Source organism: Lepisma saccharinum, chromosome 4 (assembly GCF_977018435.1).
Source record: "Lepisma saccharinum chromosome 4, izLepSacc3.1, whole genome shotgun sequence".
In the NCBI taxonomy this organism is placed as follows: domain Eukaryota; kingdom Metazoa; phylum Arthropoda; class Insecta; order Zygentoma; family Lepismatidae; genus Lepisma; species Lepisma saccharinum.
In genome coordinates this window covers 41,389,141-41,410,768 of record NC_139232.1, presented here as the reverse complement: position 1 = coordinate 41,410,768, position 21,628 = coordinate 41,389,141, and the positions used below count along the sequence as shown (strand labels likewise).

The 21,628-nt window shown below is 38.2% G+C and overlaps 1 protein-coding gene across 1 annotated transcript in view; it reads right to left on the bottom strand.

Annotated features, from left to right (window-relative positions):
- Positions 1-21,130, bottom strand: part of LOC145986898 (uncharacterized) — a 113,434-nt gene extending 92,304 nt beyond the window's left edge. Inside the window, exons 1-2 of the mRNA XM_083121365.1 lie at positions 21,007-21,130; positions 11,300-11,332 (exon numbers count right to left, since the gene is read on the bottom strand). The gene's annotated coding sequence lies outside the window, so the exon portion shown is untranslated. The remainder of the gene's footprint in view (positions 1-11,299; positions 11,333-21,006) is intronic.
- Positions 21,131-21,628: the final 498 nt, after the last annotated feature.

Below are 21,628 nucleotides of genomic sequence, written 5' to 3'. Positions count from 1 at the left end.
AATGAGTGCCATGACATAGCATCTAATATCTTATTAAAATCAAAACCCATGTTGCCTTTAACAGAGAAACAGATTGAAGATTTCAACAATGCAGAAAAATGCCCGGTATGCGATTCTGAATTTTCAGATGCAAATATCAAGGTGAAACACCATTCTCATACAGATGGTAAATTCTTAATGGCCCTGTGTAATAGCTGTAATATTAAGATCCAGAGACCAAAATTTGTCCCCATATTTTGCCATGGTGCATCCAATTATGATTTTCATCATTTGATCAGGTACGAGGGGTTTGACAAGCAGAATTTAAATATTTTAGCTGAAAATAATGAGAAATATATTGCCATTAGCAAGATAATTAAAGAGAGAGAGAGAGAGAGAGAGAGAGAGAGAGAGAGAGAGAGAGAGAGTGTGAGTGTGAGTGTGTGTGTGTGTGTGTGTGTGTGTAATACGTTTGGCCTAGTTTTAAGTGTAGCCAAAAAAAATATCAAGAGGGGTGACAGGATTATGGACAACAATCTGACAGAAGTGCCTTTTGTAAGTGCGGACAAATCAATCTGAGGGGGCTCATCATTTCACAGGAACTTCCCGAGGGCATTTTTACAAAAATCTTGAATTAGACGGAGTACCACACTTGAGCAAAAAGCTCATATGGGCATGTTGAGCAAGTTTTAAGTGTAGCCAAATCTGCCTGAGGGGGGTTCATCATTTATCGACCCAGTAATAGGTCAAATCATACTACTGGTACGTATTTTTTAAATTGTAGAGCTAGATTGAAAATCGGCAGAAGAAAGTGTTCAGGAATGCAAATAGAATCAGCACAGATATACTCACTTAGTCTGGAGAACGTATTTTCTTGAATTATCGGGATGGCAAAAGTATGCTGTACAGCAGGGGTGGCCAACGCGTCAACAGTGGTCTACCCGTTAACCGGCAAGCCGCAAGAGGTAGCCTGCAGTGCTCTGTCATATTATACGGATTTTATTATGCATAGTCACAAAACATTTTATTATTTACCTCTCTGTATTTTCAACTGTTGTATCAGGAAAAGAGCTTTGTTGTAACAGATAATTTATTTCTTTGTTGAATCACATAATAATTAACAAGTCGGACTGCATCTACATATCTATGAGACTCGGCATTCTCTACAATGAATGCGATAAAATCAAAGGAGGGGAATCGATTAACACATGATCACTTGATTTTCTGCTTGAGAACAGCAGTAATGTCATATCACTTGCAACATGATAAACCCATTGGCAGAATGTAGTGTGAAGTATCTGAAACCAAATTTGTGTAATTTTTTTTACTGATGCCCAGCAACAAGTGAAATACTTTTGTTAAAATGAGTCTTATGAAAGAATAAAATTGTAGTAATGATGTATATGTAAAAAAAAATATTTACCTTCTCATAAAAAGGATGAAAAGATGCTAATGATGAACTGGGGAGATACGGCCTAAAACAGGTGCCAGGCCCACAGTACTGAAGCCAAAACTTATAAATAAATAAATAAATATATATATAAAATAAAATAATGTCAATTTTATGGTATTGGCCCTCTGCTTCCTTTTTTTAGGCTCTTGTTAGTATGTCTAATAAGATAAGTAGATCGCCAGTGATTCTTGAAATGTAAATTATCCCTCAAACCAAGAAAGGTTGGCCACTGCTGATGTAAAGCATTGCTGTTCACAAGGAGGCAAAAACAGAGATGAATTACATAATGTCCATTTCAAAAATATTTCTGCAATGGAATAAACTATTTATATTCTGTGATGACAAGAAAGTAAAATATCATCACCGGCGTACGCGAGATGGGGGAGGGGTAGAAATTTTGAGAAAATCAAATAAACCGCGGGTTACATAATTTAATTAGTATCTCGAAAATGAATTTCTAACAATTACCCAGATCAGCTCACCCCCCCCCCCCTTTCCTCATGGCCAATTGCGCATCCCAAAAGATCATGTCATAATTCCCATAAAGTATTTTATTACGACTGTGTCTTGTACTATCCTGTTACTGAAAGTCACATTTTTTATCTTTACTGAACACCTTACTTGATCTGCTCCTCCAAATTATTCATCCATCTAGCGGATTAAATATGGTGCACCTATTAGCAAAAGAGACTTGGAACAAACTAAAGTGAATTAATTATTAACAGTGGCAGCAATTAGGGGGGGGCAAGGGAGGGCAGTTGTTTCCCCCCTAAGTTTTGCCACTTTTGCCCCCACACTATGATAAACCTTACCTACCAAGGGGAAGTAAACTCTTCTTGCCAGGCAGGAGTCAGTTGGGCTGAGTGCCCCCTCCCTCTGGCACTGCCCTCAGCCCCCTTCATATTCATAACTTGGTGAAGGATAAATTCACAGAACAGGAGCTACACATTCTGTCATCTTATTTATGAGCAGAAATATAAGTAGCTGCAACTATTCACAAGATTCTCTTGACTTTAGAAAGTTCTTCCATAGGTGAGCTTCTTTATCTGTACTTTTGCTGCCCCTGGTGCAGCCTCCCATTTAGACAAAAATCTATTGAGTGATTGATTTAGTTGGTTCTAAGTCCACTTATGCACAGTAAGGCTAATTGGGACTAGACCTACAGGTAAAGTGGGATCCGAACCACTATGGGCCTCCACGGGGTATAAAACCCGGGACAAACATGTGTGACTTTGACATCATTCACATTCTTTCCACATCTGCATCAAAGATCAAGAGCTCCCAAGTTTTGGGAACGAAGGGGTTTTATTACTTCGGCCAGGTGTAGAATGTACGGTAGGCACTATTATTGAATATCATGATATTTTTTCTTTACGATATTAATATCTGTATCGGGTGATTTCATCTCAAATCATGCAGGTGATGTCCACTCACCAACATGGATTTTACTGAAAAAAATATATGTTAAAGGTGCACATGACACATGTCCAAAAATAAAATATTTTTATTTTCTGTTGATTTGTTACAGTGTTACAAGCTCACAAAGAAAGGCACTATTTGATATAAAAAATTTACACAAGGAAAAATAATGCAATATTCAAATCACTATAAATCAAAAACCAAAAATGAAAGAGACTTAAGGTTTCCTTTATTTGAAAGCTTGTTTAAAGTACTTCCCCAATCTTATAAAGGAATATATTTATGAAACTCTCTTCAGCTAAAATTAAAAATTAAATTCCAAAATTTTTTCAAAGTTCCAATTTTTTTTTTTTTTTTAAAAAGTGAAGAACCTCAGGACATTAGTTTTGTTCACATAATAGAATATGGGAACTGGACTAACTATTTGCAATGCCATTTCTGCATTAACTTCTAGTGTTATGTACAAAATCCTTTGTAAGAAATGAAAAAAATAAATCATTTTGACACTTTTTCAGAAATAGTTTTCTCAAAAACACCCCTCTCAAAATTTCTGAAAATTGTACAATATACCTAGTCTGGCCATAAATACTGTTACAAATTTTCGGCTTGGACTGTACATCTGGTAGTCAGGCTCATAAACCATGCTTGTGTTGCAGTTCACTCCTGACCATTGTGTGTTCAGCTGTGAAAGAGTAAGCGTGTATCTTCTTGTGCATAGCATGGAGTGGGGCGAATATGAAAAAAGTAGCCGTAATTGCTCTGCATATGGTTGGGAAGTCACTCACTGAAATTTTCCAGCCCCTAAAAATCCTGAAGATCACCAAAAGGTTTGTGAATCAGACAATCCAGAGATTCACTGATACTGGTACCATGAAAGATCGCCGAAGAGTTGGTAGACTTCACACTGTATAAACAGCTGCTGCTGTTAAAGCAGTGATGGCTCACATCCGCAGAAATCCCATCCGGAAGCAAGTGATAATGGCACAGGAGCTGAACATTTCACAAGGAATTGGAGCTTACTGGGTGGAGTACTGGAAATTTCCTGATGACACAAGTGAAGAAGAAGAGGAACTGAAACCGAGACGGCTTCTGCAGCGGTACGTTGCCAATGGGCATTGCAGCATTCTCTTCACTCATAAGAAATTGTTCACCACTGAATAAAGTTTTAACCGCCAAATTGAAAGGGTGTATGCTGCAAACTCTCGAGAAGTTTGTGAGACAATTCCCAAAAATCAGAGATGCCACCAGCCCTCCTCAGTCATGGTTTGATGGGGGAGTGAGCTACGAGAGTTCCACCAGGCCTCATTTTTGAGAAAAAGGGCTTAAAAACCATGCAAAAGTGTACACGGAAAGTGTCCTGGACCCTCTCGTGACACTGCTGAACCAAACAATGTTTCACAATGAATCCTGGATGTTCAAGAAATATTCTGTCCCAGCTCATAAGGCAAGGATGACGCGATGGTGACTGGAGACCAGTGTACTCGATTTCATCTCCACTTTTGATTGGCCATCTGATAGCCATGATCTCAATACCTTGGACTACAAACAAACTGTGCCCAGAGCTAGAGGGGGACTGTCTGCAAGAGGAGACACCCTATAATTGAAAGTTAAAAGCGCTCCTTGATAGCAGCAGGGGTGGACTTTCCCATCAAGACCATCCGTGCTGCAGGGAGACTTCAAGCCTGTGTGAGGGCAAAAAGTGTACATTTTAAAAACTGATTGGTGCTATTTGTGTGTAATATATGTAACATACTAAAAGAACATTTAAAAATCTGAAACCATATTCAATTTATTCATAAAATAGTGTGTAACAGTATTTATGGCCAGACTAGGTAGTCAGTCTTTGGTTACAGTCTGACAGGAGGTGTAATCAGACCTTGCAATATTTTTGTGTGTAACTGGGTGGATTTTTTTTAAAAAATGTCCTCCATGTTCCATTACTTTTTTGGTTTTTACTGTAAAATATGCTACACTTGCAACATTGTTTTTGACTGCTGCTTATCCGGAATTCTGTAGAGCATCAAACATATTATTGATAACATTTTGTGCATGCATGTATGCTCGCTAGTGTGCACATTTGTGTAGTGGTGAGGAACTACTTAAATAGGGCAATTCTATACCATTTCGAACAACCCTTGTCTCATCATAACTTTTAAAAATATTAATAACTTACAAACTTATTTCTATATCCTTTAAGTGTTCAAAATTGACATTTCAGGCTTGCATGTAGATCTGTCAGCCATTTTTAATTTGTCCCGTGTGGTGATTTTACTTTTTTTGGAAGATTATAAAAATCGCTATAACTTCTGTTGCATAATTTCATATGTAATGATCCAAAATTCATTTTTTTTTTTCAGAAATAAACGCTCATTAATTTTGTTGATTACCATTTGCCACGAATATTCAAGATACATATGTTGCTTTGAACATTTACACTCCAAGTGTTTTAAAGTTATTTTGATGGTTCTAGATGTATCTATATACGTATATAATACGTATTTTCATGCAATATATATTTTAAAAAGTCTGCGTATTCAAATCACTATAAATAAAAAATAAAAAATGGTAGAGACTTAAGGTTTCCTCTATTTGAAAGCTTGTTCAAAGTACTTCCAAAACCTTATTAAGGAATATATTTATGTAACCCTCTCTCTTCAGCTCTAAAATTAAAAATCAAAATACAAAAATTTGAAAACAATTTCAAAGTTCCAAATTATTTCTTGAAAAAGTGAACCACAGGACATTAATTTTGCTCGGATAATAGAATATGAGAACTGGACTAACTATTTGCAATACCATTTCTGCACTAACTTCTAATGTTATGTAGAAAATACTTTGTAAGAAATGAAAAAAATCCATTTTGACCCCTTTTCAGAAATCATCTTCTCAAAAACACCCATCTAAAATTGTAATATTTTTGTGTGTAACCGGGGGGAATGATGAGTGATCTGAGGTCGAAATTCTTCCGGCCTTGTCCCCATACAAAGTGGCTCTGGACCTCGCCCACCTTCAAATCAATTAGCAACTGGAGCATCACCTTGAAAAGGGCCGACAAGATTGAGAATGTGTGGGACCCTACCACCACATCCTCTAACTGGGCCTCCATGGCACGGTGCTACATGCACGGGAAGTTTTACCTTTTTATAGTGTTTGGAATGGACTTGCGATATTACATTGGCAGAAAGACTTGTATTTTGGGCCTGAAATGTTTAATTGCATTAGTGATAAGAGCTTTAGAAATTAATTGATTGATTTAGTTTATTTTACTTCGAGATTTGTGAATCTTGACTAATTTGCGAAGATGGGGATGAGTGATGAAATTGATGAATGGACATTTACAAACAACCAAGCCTGAGCGGGATTCGAACCTAGGACCCTTGGCGTCGCAGCACGATGTGCTAATCACTTGGCCACAGGGTCCGACAAGAGCTTTAGAAATGATTGATTTAATAGTTAATTAGTCTTAATGCACCCCTGATGTAAAATTCATACATCCACAACCCGAAACCTCGACACTTGGGCCAACCTGCATGCGAAGACGTTAGAATACCGTGCTAAACCGCAGGAGACCACGTGTTCGTATCCAGGTCAGGACATAGGAGTTCTTTGTGAGTGACCGTTCATCATTGTCGCAATTATCTAAAAGTAGCAGAAAGCGACAAATAATAACCAAATTAATCAGTCAATCAACGAACACTCGGTTCTAGGATATATATTCAGGTACCCGGTTCTGGCTATCCCGAACTTTATATTGTTGGTATTTAAACGATGACCTTCCTGATGGGGTAGTGGTAACGTCGTCGCCTTGTAATCAAGGAGTCCTGAGGTCCATACCAGGTTGAGGTACATTGTGGTTCGGACTCTACTTTAAACTGTAGGTCCAGTCCTGGCAAGCCTTTCTGTGCATAAAAGGAATTTAAAAACAAACTCAACATGTTATTTTTTCATATAAAGTATAGTAAGTTATCTACATTCATAATGGAAGAATAGGAAATAGCGTATTTTACAATAATAGTAATAATAATAATAATAATAATGCCACAACCAGCCCCATTACAGGAAGGCCATTGCTTCAGAAAAAATATATTCACTCTCACAGTAAGTTGACTCATACTCTCACACCACATTACAACTTCATATTCTTCTGGATTCGGAATACACTTCACAATTTTTGTTTCACCATTTACAGTCTATAATTTAAAAGCTACCCAGTTAGAAGTTCAAAAGACATGTTGGTTTCTGTTCATATTCTAAACTTGTGCGTTGGGACGAAGACCCCTGCCATGTTCCAACCCTCTTTCTACAAGGTCATTAGGCAATCGCGAGCACCTGCAGTGTGCTCGCCAGCGAGCAGCAGGGTTGCCCTGTCAAGAGAAGTGAAATAAATGTGATACAAATGAAATAATTAATTTTCGGGATGCTGATACACAAAATGGAAATATTAATCAGTGGTTCTCTGAAGTTACCCCCATAAGCTTACATGGAAAATGTTCAAGCTTTTCGCCGGGGTAGATCACCTTAATCTCTGGTTCTACAGAAGTATATTTTCAGATGCTCACCTCTTACTGTATCGTGCAATGTGCACCTAAAAGAGACTTATACAAAAAAAAAAAAGGTAAAGTGTTCCCTGTGCATAGCACCACGCCATGAAGGCGTATAGGGGGTGTGGGGGTAACGCCCCACACTTTCTTGATCCGGTCGTGAGTGGGGGTGATGTGATCAGCATCACGCCCCTGACCGCCTTTACCCCCCAGGGTTTCCCCCAAGTACCCATGTTATTCGATGCTGGGTAGACGCCGGGGCCAAAAGAGACTTATACACAAAAAAAAAAAAACTTCAGGTGTATTTTATGTATACTTGGAAGTAAAAATAAAGAAAACTACATTAGCACCTAACACCGCAGTGCATGCGCTCCATTTGTGAATATAATTACAAGCACGGGCAGTGTTGTACTCACTGACATATAATCACAAATATTGTATTAATTTTTCGGCAACAATATTTTATTTTCTCATTTTACACACTACTGAACATTAGGATCTGTAATGCTTGCTATACATTTTTATAATAATTACAGTTGTTGTGTTCACAAAATGAATGTTGTGTGGTCTGCACCACTGTGCTTGCAATTTTTCCATAATGCTATTATATGCACAGACAGACAGCATGGCAATCATTGAAATATTATACTTAAAATTATAATTTTCAGCAATACATGTATGATTATGTGTGGAAATTTAAGTGCAGATTTAGAGAACATATTATCATAAGTAGTTTAATAATATAGTATGTATATTATGTACTTATAATAACAGTGAACCTCAGCAATGAATGTTCCAAAACAGAAACAACAATGGACGCAATTGCAGTATGGAGCTGCATGCACAGAAACCCTGGCATCTTGACAGTAGCGCAGCTAAAGCAAATTGGCATTGTAACGATTTGAAGATGGCACTTGTGCAAAAGAGAATTTCTGAAAAACAGATCCATCCAACAAAAACGTGCAATACTATGATAATTAGCTCTGTCCGAACAGTGTTACTCCATCCGCACATGTATAGCAGTGTTAATTCAGGGTCCCCACATTAACTCCATGCATTTTCCATGAGATTTTCACGAGTTTTCAAGAATTCTCATTTTTTTCCAGAGTACTCAATAGAAAGTACATTACTGTTTTCAGTGTGTCCCATAATTTTCCAGACTGGTGTCGTAGTGCATTTACATATAGCAAGATTTAGAAAAACACTCGTTCTCCAATTACCCTCATGTTTTCTCTCTCTCGCCGGTAAATTTGAACATTGGGGAAGGATCCTCTTAAAAGTTACAGGAACACACCCTAGGTCAACATGTCGGAAACAATGAAACCAAATGAAGTGCCAGAGTTTGGTGCAGAAGAGCCAAGGGTCCCCAAATACCAAGAAAGTTCACTTGCAGAAGTCCCGTATATGCTCATCCTGTTCTTAAGACTCCATGGGCATCATCCATAGAGAATTTGTTTCTAATGGACATATGGTCACAGGGGAGGTCTAGCTTGAGGTTTTCAAGCGTCTGTAGGAACGGATTCGACGGGAACGCCCACAATACCAACAACAGAGTACATGGTGTATTTTGACCTCCAAGGGGATTGTTTGGCTTGATCATGCCACCTCTCCCCCCATTTTCCTGATCTGTCCCCTTTCCCGAACCCAAAATGACATTGTAAAATAGATGGCGGCAGTAGTCAGTAAACAAGAAAACAGTAAACGAAAGGCTGGTTGCAAGAAGATTATATAGGAGTGAAAAAATATTCTCAAGCAAGCACACAGTCAGTTAATAGTGAAAACTCCAAAGTATGTGTTAACAAACATAAATAGAAATCGGACCACGAAAAATGCATCTGTAACATGGTGAAATCGGAATTAAACAAGGCCGCAACTATTTTCACTAGGTGGTGAGAATAGCATATAAGGCTATTTTAACCAGGTGCTGAGAACAGCTTATACTTACGTCACTTTCACGAGCAAAAGAAATTACCTGACTATAGCACTGTTTTTGGCGCAAGTTTCTTTTGTTTTATTGCGATTTCATCAATGCAATTTTTATATGGGTCGATTTTTATTTACGGCTGTTAACACATACTGTTGAGTTTTAGCAATTACTTAAGATTTTGTTAAATGTATGCTTTCGTAGTTATGGTACACGGGCCAGGTTTGGCTCTCTTAGCATAACATCAAGTCCCTTAATACATTCTACTAAGCTTCCGATTTACTTCTACATTAATTCCTACTAGTCTACAATACTTACAGTCACTTGACAATGGAAAATACATTGTCCATGGGAAGCATGCTTGCTTGCCTAAGGTAATTGTTAAGTTGTTTCTTCAACATAAATAACTTCTTTTGAAATTCAATTAGTGCTCACTACGTTAAGGAAGGTTCAAATTTCGTGTGATAATGATTGCCAAAATTCTACGATAATTTAGTCTTCCTGCTAGGAGAATTTGAAAAAAAAATCATAAAACAATCGGAACCGTTACCCACATTGTAATGAAGGAGTCCCAAGTTCGATACCCGGTGGAGATACATTGTGGTTCGGATCCAATTTTAAAATATAGGCCCACTCCAGATTAACCTAACTGTGCTTAGAGTATACTTAAAATCTCATTGGTATTAGTACTTAAGTTACTGCTAAGGAGTTAATTTAATTTAAAAATTGGTGCAACTACTACTGTCACCAAGTAGTGAGAATAGCAGAAAGTGCTAAGTGCGGAATGCAATACCCCTTCATACTTACGTCATGTGACATATTACCAGCACCAATTCATATCAGAATACCTTTTCCAAATTATATAGTGTGTAGAAAAATTACTTGTTGTTGTCCATACGAAAATAAATGCACACCAACCGAAAGTTTTTTACATCCACAACTAAAGAATGCACACATACATGTACGTAGTAGGCTAGGTTGTAGATCATACACAAGCACCGCTTAAAATGTGGTGGAAATAGCTCAAAAGCTATTCACCTGGTGAAAATAGTCACTCTGATTAAACAATCGGAAGTTGGGCCGCATGCTAATTCAATAAACTCACACACATGTACATATCAATGCAGATTTCGCAATCAGCCAATTGAAAGTTTGGCTTAATTGAAGATGACAGGAGTGTTCGCCGATTTGTTTGAAATTTTGTAAACTTTCTACATGAGGCCTCCTGAACACGAATCTGACATTACAATTTCCCGGTCACTGTAACTTGATATATAAACGAAAATTTCACGTAACGTTAGGTTAGGTTATGTTTGGCAAACATAGTTAAAAATACCACTAAACTTACCTTCAAAGTCTGCACGAACCATTCACGTAAGGTTAGGTTAGGCTTGGCAAACATACTTCTTAGGAGAAATATCGCCATTATGAAAAGCAATATATTACACCTTACACACGTAATATCCAAATTTCAAACAGTGACCGGGACATCAGAACCTCTGATACTTCACCTGGAAAACTTATTTCGTTAGTAAATAAATTTCTAGTAAATAAATCGGAGAACACTCCCGCCACCTTCAATTGCTCTGAACGTTTCCTTTCATCTGAAGGTTATATACACATATTTTCTTATTTGGTATATTTTACTTCATTTTTCTGCCACTTTTGGCTGTTCGCGAAGATGAGGATGACTGATGATATTATGAAATGGATGAAGGAACACTCACAAAGAATACCCATGCCAAAGCTGTGATTCGAAACAGGGACCCCTGGTGTCTTAGTGTGAGGTTACATACACACGTATTTACTTTTTTGCCAATGGATTCTTTGTTGTATACCTACTAAGAAAAATCTTCAGATATTACGTAACAACTATTTCAGGCTAACTTAACATAAGTTACGGATGTTGGGTTACCAGGTAACAAACTTTAAAAAAGATGACATTTTTAGATTTCACAAAAGATTTTACAGAAGTGTGCTTACTAGTGTTTCGATTAGCTTCCAGATCACACACCCCTGTAAAGAAATTTTACACCATTTCAGTATAACTAATAATAGATTATGAAAAACTAAATATGCTGACTACGGCAGTAATTTATTTTATTAAAAACATAAACTAATCGTAACGTTTCAACCTTCTAGCAAGGTCTTCTTCAGACACTGTTTCATGTCTGTCATAATCATGGAAACAAGGCTTAATGGTGTTATAACTCATAATAGATTATGAAAAACTAAATATGCTGACTACGGCAGTAATTTATTTTATTAAAAACATAAACTAATCGTAACGTTTCAACCTTCTAGCAAGGTCTTCTTCAGACACGGTTTCATGTCTGTCATAATCATGGAAACAAGGCTTAATGGTGTTATAACTCATAATAGATTATGAAAAACTAAATATGCTGACTACGGCAGTAATTTATTTTATTAAAAACATAAACTAATCGTAACGTTTCAACCTTCTAGCAAGGTCTTCTTCAGACAGTGTATCATGTCTGTCATAATCATGGAAACAAGGCTTCATGGTGTTATAACTAATAATAGGCCTCATTATAAGTATTATTACTAAAACGCGTGATTCAAGTCCCTTAACGTCCTCTAAAAAATGTAAAGCAGTTAGGCTGGTTACAATTGGCCATGAGAACCGGGTGTTGTTTTCCTTTCTTTGAAACTGAACTTGGAAACAATATTGACAATTATTAAAGTTTTAATCTTCGACAAACGTCTCAAATTCGTTTATTTTCTTATTTTTCACATTGGTACTTACATATTCTGCATTGCTGAGGATTCGTGAAGGTGCGATTTTGGTTTTTGCACGAAAATAATCTCATTTTCCACATATCGAGTTAATTCTTATTTGTTCGTTTTTCGCTTGCATTACACAAAATATGGCGGAGAAATCTTGACTAGCGTTGTCGATGATCAGTGGTTAGGCAGTGTTGCAACCTTCTTCACCGAAAAATATGAACTATGCACATACCCCAAACACCAATCATAAATAGCCCCACGAACCATGCACGGCAAGGTTAGGTTAGGCAAATATACTAAAAATTGGTATTCAACATCAGAAAAATTCAAAATAATTCGGTAACAGTTCGTTATATCGGAGACACATTCAAATCTGATATTTTGTGTTTCGCATGGTTCGTACTTACCAATTGTGTATTGCGGAACATAGTTCAAGGTGACATTATGATTTTTACACGAAAAAAAATAACACAATTTTTCACATACAGAGCAGTTTTTGTTATTGCTTTCTTTCGCTTCCGTAACACATAATATGGCGGGCAGAGGTTGACTACTGTTGTAGGTATGCAGTGTTTCCAACCTTCTTCAACGAAAAATACCTACTATCATGTTCGTCACGTGTGCAACTTGTATATTATGCACGGGTAGCTGACAGACAGCCCCACAAACCATTTCCGATAAGGTTAGGTTAGGTTTGGTTAGGCAAGCATAGTTAAAAAGAAAAGGGGTTGGAAACATTGACAGGGGGTTACGTCATCAAACGTATGCAGCATCCGGTTCACGTAGCGAAACAATGGCACTTGTGCATCCATGAGATATTTCTCTTCAAAAATACATCATTTGCCGGTCAAATAATTCCACGATGAAAGAAAATACCTCAACAAATGTTGGAAAACTTAGAGAAACTCATTCCCGTAAGTAGTTTCTTCTGTAAAAATGAAGAAATGTGTCTCTGATATAATGAACTGTTATTCATATTTACATTATCGCGTGTTTGGAAACACTGCCCGGGGATTACGTCATGAAACACAGACCATTTGGTTCACGTAGTGAAAGGACATAGAGGTAAGAGCTTTTGTGCATGTGCATCGGAGACACATTAATCTTGAAAAATACATGACTCACCAGCCAAATAAATTAAACGATGGGAAAAAAACACTTTGACGACCTTTCAAAAGTGTACAGAAAGTCAGTTCGGTAAGTACTTTCTCCTGTAAATTTGAAGAAATACGTTTGTTGGAGATGAAAACTTTACCATAAAATTTTGTTCCGAATGTTGACTGATTGATTTGGTGTTGTAAGCCGACTTTACGTACAGAGGCTAATTGGGACTGGACCTACAGTTTAAAGTTGGATCCGAACCACTATGTGCCTCCACCAGGTATCGAACCTGGGACACCTTGTTTACAAGGCAACGACGCTACCACTACGCCGTTACGAATCTTGAATTGGAACAGTTGTCCATAGCACCCAAAAAAGAGGACATTTCCCTATTTTCCTAAAAACCCGCCAACAGTATTTTTAGGACCTGAAAAAGAGAACATGTCCAGGTAAAAGAAGACATCTGGTAACCCTATATGGAAGTGGAAAACAACATTCTCAAGTAAGCACACAGTAAGTAATCGCTACAACTACAAATTATGAGTTAACAGACATAAATAGAAATCGAACCATGAAAAAATGCCTGTGTACGATGGTGAAATCGGAATTAAACAATCGGAACTTCGACCGCATGCCTCGTAAGTTTAAGTTACCGTATTGGTAACATTATCGTATGAGGGAAATGGATTCCTTCAAATTTACAGGAGAAAGTACTTACGGAAATAATTTTCTTTAGCATTGTGGAAGTTCCTGAATGTAGATTTGATCCTTAATGTGAATGCATGTTGTTTTCTGCGAAAATCTCTGTCCGACATGCTGTTTCTGCTCCCGCCATTTGCTTTCTGCACGAGAGTTCAATGTTCCGTGTGTTAAGATGATGCAACCCCATAGCCAGTGTTTCAGCCTCGCCGTGTTTTCACTAGAACATGATGGTAAATGTCTGTTACATCGGAGACACTTTTCTTCAAATTTACAGGAGGAACTATTTACGGAAATGAGTTTCTGTTGCATTTATCAAACTTCGTGGAGGTTGGACCATTGCTTTTCGAAAGTTTCTTGTGCACCCCTGCCATATTGTTACTATTATTGAAACATAATCGCCTGCAAATTTTCAGGTCTGTAGGCCATGTTTTGACCCCCGCCCACCTCAAAAATAGTTGTCTGTTCTGTTGTTTGTAATTTTATATACTTTGTTCATTTTACGGACATTGACAACATGGCAACAAGTTGTAACCTATGTTGTAACCTATTATATTTTTCTTTTATAGGTTGTTACCAAGGCATAAATGAGTGTAAATATGGGAAAAGAACCACCTCATGAAGCAGTTCCTTCATTTTCATCCATACCAAACCGCCCGGTACTTAGAAAGGATGAAGCGTGGCTCTTAAGTAATTTACTGCAAGATTTGACCCCGAGAAAAGGATCTCAACTGCCCACCAATGGGGATGTGCTTCGCTACGTTGTTTTTCTCAATCGTGGACCCATGCAGAAAGATGAAAGGGATGATGTTATAATATTCGTTATCCTGAAGGCAGAAAAGTTTTGGGAGCTTTCTGGCATTCCAGTGATGTCTGTCAGAGCGGGACATTCCAAAGCAAAACTCAATAAATTAATTGTGCAATACGAAAATCTTCGGAAACATAAAACAAGGAAGAATTCCCAGCTGAGAGTGAAAGCTTTCTCAAATCTCTTCTTCTACTCTTTGACATAGCACATGACAATGCTATTTCTATTATAGAACATGACAGATGTAGGACTAGAAAAATTATTCTGGAAGATGTGCAATTCTTAGAAGATCAAAGATCATGTCGAAAAATGGAGTTAGGTGTTTTTGATAAGACATACTTTGCAAAAGTTATGAGGAAATTATCTCATAACGAAAAAGAAATTGAGTGTGCTGCGAGGGAGAAGCGTCGCCAAGAAGAAGCTTCAACCAAGACAAACATAAACACAAGTACTAGCCTAGAATTTGATAAAGTTGGTAGCCTTGATTCAAGTGATTCGGATGGCTTTGATGCTGAACCTGATGCAATTGAAGATCCTGAGTTTGTATTTCCTTCAACTAGCAGTGGCGCAACAGGTACAGGTACAACACTTCGTAGAAAAAGTTCATCAATTGTTTTAAATCTACCAAGAAATCCATTTACAAGCAAAATCATATCAACCATGGGAGACAGGCTTAATCTATCAGCTGGTCAACGAACAGCATTCATGGGAGCAATTCTTACAGAAGGTGGAGTTCCACTGAAAAAGCAACTCTTTCAATTAAAAGCACATGGACAGCAGGTAAAGAAGTTAGAAAATCATCAGCGCAAGCAATTAAGGCTACATTCACAGCACCGAAGCACTCAACACTACATTGGGATGGTAAGCTGGTTCCAGACTTCAAAAAAGAAAACAAAGGAAGACTAGCGAATTTGGTATCTGGTATGCCAGTCTGTGAAGAAGGAAAAGTTCTTGGTATCCCTGTAATTACAAACACAACAGGCGAAGAACAAGCAAGCGCTACGTTTGCCCTAGCAAACGAGTGGGAGATTTCAGATAATGTGAGATCCCTTGTTTTTGACACTACAGCTTCAAACTCAGGATGGAAAATTGGAGCTTGTGTTAGGCTAGAAAACCTCTTTTACAAAAAGTTGTTTATGCTGGCTTGTCGGCATCACATATTTGAAAGAATTCTGAGTTCAGTTCACAAAGAATTGTTTGGTGCAACATCAGGTCCTGAAAACACCAATTTCATTCAATTCAGAGATTCTATTTGGTCAACTATTAACAGAGAAGCTGGTTTTAACACCCTAGAAATCAAAGACAGGAGTTTGAAACTCAATATGGAAAATTCTATACAATCACTGAAGAGAATACTTTCTACTCCAAATAGAAAGAACTTGTTACCTCGCGCTGACTTTCGGGAGTGTGCTGAATTGATGTTGATACTTCTGGGTGAGACACCTGAAAGAGGAATACACTGGCTGAAACCAGGAGCAGCGCATCAAGCTCGATGGATGCCCTCCATTTTGTATCCTGCAAAGATGTTTGCTTTCAGTGCTCAAGCAGGATATGACAAGGACATGATTAGTAAACTGGAAGCACTAGGAAAATTTAATGCACTATTCTACGTTGAAAACTGGCTCTCTTCATCCATTGGTGCCGATGCAGTGTATAATGATCTCAAGCTATGGCATGACTTGAACAAGTATTGCAAGCACGATCCTCAAGTTGCAAATACAGCCATAAAAGCCATGGAAAGGCACTTCTGGTACTTAACCAAAGAATGTGCTGTGTTCTCTCTAATTTCAAACAGACTTTCCTCTTCAGAACGGCAGCAGATTGCTCGAACATTGCTCCGAATTCCTCGACCAAAATAGTTTGAAAGGGGCCATCCAACTTTTCCTATTCTTAGCCACAGTACAAAACTATCATCCCTTATTGGGCCTAAATCTTGGTTCTTGTTTCACAGTATGGGAATTGGCGGTGACTGGCTAAGAAAACCTGTTAGTGAATGGCATAATGATCCCAATTACCAAGAAGCTGAGACATATGTGCGGCATGTCAAAGTGTTGAATGATCTGTCGGAACCGGCTGTGAAACTAATCCAAGACTTCTCAACTAGTGTTACCAATGATGAAACACAAAAACAGTTCTTATTGCAAGTGGTCAAATATCACCGCAAAAAAATTCCCAACTTTCAAAAAGAGACATTAAAGAACTTAACAGCACTATCCTCCACAAAACCATAAATCCAGTAAAGTGATTTCATATGATTGTGTGTACACTATTACCATACTTGTTAGTTACTATTTATGGAGTTTGTCTTCTCTGTATAATAAACTGTCTTATATTGCAAACATTTTTGTCATGATTTTAGTGTAGGAAAACGATGATTAATAAACTAAATTAGTTAATCGTGTTGGGCGGGGGTCAAAACATCACCAAATGACCTAAAATTTGGTATGGATTCATATTTTGCCAGTAGAAACAACATAGGAGGGGTGCACCATATAATTTTTAAAAGTATTTTTTTTCCATACCTACATGCAATGCCCTAGTGGAGGTATTATGTTACTATGGAATGCTGCACAACAGAAAATAAGCACTTTTGATGTAATAAAGTAGCCTTTTGTGCGAAGCGACAACATTATGCCGTTGTTTCCATTATGAACCTGCAGATGGCGCGAGTGTCGAAAGTCACGCGGTCTCGCGAGAAGAAGAAGTGTTTCCAAACGTGCCTTTTTTTAACCAGAATTTTTTTATTTTTATTTGTTTAACTATCCTTACCTAACCTTGCTGGAAATGGTTCGTGGGGCTAACGTGAATGGTGTTTGGGGCTATCGTGAATGTTTTTTGAGGCTATCATGAATGGTTTTTGGAGCTATCCGTCAATGGTTTGTGATGACATAATTAACACGAAAGTAGGTATTTTTCGGTTAAGAAGGTTGCAACACTGCATGCCCACTCCAAATCGACAAAACACAAGCACGGCACGTGATGATCCACAGCTGTGCGCGAAATATTCTATGTTCCGCAACGGAAGAAAGGACCCAAAAGAATTACTCGTAATGTGGAAAATCGAAGTTATTTTCGTGGAAAAAGCATAATGGCACCTTGAAATAGATTCCGCAATACACAATTGGTAAGTACGAACCATTTGAAACTGAAAATATGTGTTAGAAATGTGTCTCCGATATAACAGACATTTACCCATGACGTGTCGAGTACTTTTTTTTTTTTTTAAACTATGCTTGCTAACCTAACAATATGGGAAATGGTTTTTGGGGCTAACAATGGTTAGTGGGGCTAACGTCAATGGTTTGTGAGGCTGTCAATGGTTTGCGACGTATTAGCATAATTTCAAATCCGGGCACGAAAGTAGATATTTTCCGATGAACGAGATTGCATCACTGCAAAAATCGACAAACAGTCTCAGAACGCCCCCTAAACCAGTACGCTATCACGGCCATAATGTGTTACAGATTCGAAACAACAAAGTAACAGTGAGTACTCGTAAATCTAAGAAATAGACATTGATATGCATTATTTCACTTTAGGAAATGTTCCACATTCGAAAATAACACGTTAGCAATGTAAAGAAGTCCGAAATATATGATTCGTAGATGTTTCCCTCATACGATAATAGTACCTAAGTTGCTGTTTTAAGTCCACTTTATGCACAGTAAGGCTAATCGGAACTGGATCTACAGTTTAAAGTGGAATCCGAACCACTTGTGCCTCCACCGGGTATCAAACCGGGACCCCTTGATTACAAAGTAATGACGTTACCACTGCACCATGGGGGAGGCCCTGCATGCCTCTTAAATATAAGCGACTGAATACATAGCCTACACATTATGCATATTACTGAATACATACATTTATACCGATTTACACTGTTCGAAAGTTTTTACTGGCAATTCAATAAACACACATACACAAGCACGCCCGGACACAGAGAGGTGAAAATTTCGGAATCAGCATATTCAAGTTTCGGTAAAATTTTCGTATCCCCAAAACGTATTTCTTCAATTTTACAGGAGAAAGTACTTACCGAAATGGCTCTATTTATACTTTAGGAAGGTCTTGGAAGTTTGTTTTCACCTCGTTGAAATTTTTTTGCCGGTAAATCATGTAATTTTCGACATTAATGTCATTCCGATGCACGAAAGCTGTTCCCTTGATGTCCATCTACTATGTGAACCAAATATTTGCGAGCGTTTCATGACGTAACAATCGGTCAGTGTTTCCAAATACGCAGTTTTGTAACTGTGTAACAGTTCTAGAAGGTAAATAAACGTCAGTTACTGTTCATCATTTCTGATTACGAACTTGTGACAACATGACGGGCACAGGATCAGTGGCGTGCTCAATGTGAGGTTGATGGATGTTATACCCCCCCCCCTTTCACCCAGTATCTCTAAGGCTATTTATGAATGGTTCATGTGGCTATTTATCAATGGATCGTGGGGCTATTTATGAATGGTTCGTGGGGCTATCCATGAATGGTTCATGGGGCTATTTATGAATGGTTCGTGGGCTATTTATGAATGGTTCGTGGGGCTATCCGTGAATGGTTCGTGGGGCTATTTATGAATGGTTCGTGGGGCTATTTATGAATGGTTCGTGGGGCTATCCGTGAATGGTTTGTGGGGCTATCCGTGCATGGTTCGTGGGGTTCTCGAAACCGAAAAAATTTCTAATTTTGAAAAACAAATTTAACTATGTTTCCTAACCTAACAGAACCTAACCTAACCTTGCCGTGCATGGTTCGTGGGGCTATCCGTGAATGGTTTGTGGGGTTTTCGAACCCGAAAAAAATTTCTAATTTTGAAAAACAAATTTAACTACGTTTCCTAACCTAACCTAATTTTGCCGTGCATGGTTCGTGGGGCTATTTATGAATGGTTCGAGGAGTTTTCGAACATGGAAAAAATACAAAATCAGTAACACGAAAGTAGGTATTTTTCTATGAAGAAGGGTGCAACACTGCATAACCACTGATCATGGACTACGCTAGTCAAGATTTCTACGCCATATCGTGTGTAAAGCAAGCAAAAGTGAACAAAATAAAAATACTCGATATTTCGAAAATTGAGGATTATTTGCCTGCAAAAAACGAAACGCGAAATAGAAGAATCCTTATGAATGCAGAATATGTAAGTATCAATGTGAAAAATACGAAAATTAGGGAATTAGAGACGTTTGGTGGTTACCGAAATTTTAATCAAGTTTCTTCTTATCTGCAGGTTACATATACATATATTTATTTCGCTTATTTCACTTCGCATTTCTGCCGCTGATCGCGAAAATGAGGAAGATTGACGGTAATAGTTTCATGCATCGGAGACACATTTCTTCAATTTTACACAAGAAACTACTTACGGAAATGAGTTTCTCCAAGGTTTACAACCTCCGTCGATATATATTCTTCCTAAAACTTCATCCTACAATGCAGCAGAACAATAAATAATCACTTTTCATGTAATAATATTGCGCATTTTGTGAAAATCGACAACATCATGCCGTTGTTTCCAAGATGTACCTGCAGATGGCTCTAGCGTCGGAAGTCACGCGATCTCGCTAGTGGAATCAGGGGTTCCAAACGCGCGATTTTTTTCGAGAAACGCAATTTTTTTTCTTCGAGAAACGCGCGGTTTTTTGTCGAGAAAGGAAAATGGTTTTTCGATGAATTTAGGGGTGAAATGGGTGCTAATGGAACCTAACCTAACAGGCCTAACCTAACCTCGTGTGAATGGTTCGTGGGGCTACCCGTGGATGGTTTTTGGGGCTAACGTCAATGGTTTGTGGGGCTACCCGTGGATGGTTTTTGGGGCTAACGCCAATGGTTTGTGGGGCTACCCGTGGATGGTTTTTGGGGCTAACGTCAATGGTTTGTGGGGCTACTCGTGCATGGTTTTTGATCCCCGGTTTTTTACAACTTTCATGCACAATAGAGTTGGAAACATTGATATTCGAAAACAAAAGAAGCGTTACAATTCGCAAAGCAAGCGATATCGCACCGTGACGTGCTTTCCGTAGCATTAAGGAAAATGGTTTATTTTAGCAGAAAAAGTGTTTGTTTTCGTGCAAAAAGCATATTGGCACCTTCCACTATGTTCCGCAATACATAATTGGTACCTTCCACTATGTTCCGCAATACATAATTGGTAAGTACAAACCACGAGAAAGACAAAATATTCGATTTAAATGTGTCTCCGATGCATGAAACTGTTACCAGATTGACATGATGATTGAATGAAGGGACACTCAAAGAATACCCATGCCCAAGCCAGGATTCGAACCAGAGATTCCTGGCGTCTCCCGCGAGGTTAAATACACATGTACTTACTCTTTTGCCGATGGATTCATCGTTGTATAAACACATGAGGTTGTATCACAGGTTGTATACTTAGATCTTCCTTGACTTATATCTTGGAAAAATATTCAACTCTGTCAGGGAAAAACCTAAAGAAAACAAACCAACGTTGCCAGAGACATGTGCACAGAATCCACGAAAGCGGCTGTGAAATTACACACACACGAATGGACATTTTCACTCAATTTTTTTAAAAACTACACCCTGTAAAAATTACCCCTGCAAGTACTCGCGTTTCTCTGCGTCCAGTTTAAGGCAAAAATGATACTTCCAAAGTTGTGAGACTAGCGTTGCGCTGAAAACGCACCGCCATGTTAATACGTCACGACTTAGAGAGAACTGGCAAGCCTCCCGCTTGCTTGCTTGCTTGCTGTTTCTTGGCTCACACCGCCTATCCTTTGCGATTTCGAGCCAGCGGGACTGATTGATGTGTTCCTACTTCTTCCTGTCTTCTTCCTCGGTAATCCTTATGGCACTTTCACAATTCACTTTCACTTTCACTCGTGATTTTCACTAAGGGGGGTATCCTGTGGGGTATGTTACACTGCAGATTTCCTTGTTGACGTTTGTTTTTTTGTTGTTTTTTTTGTTTGTT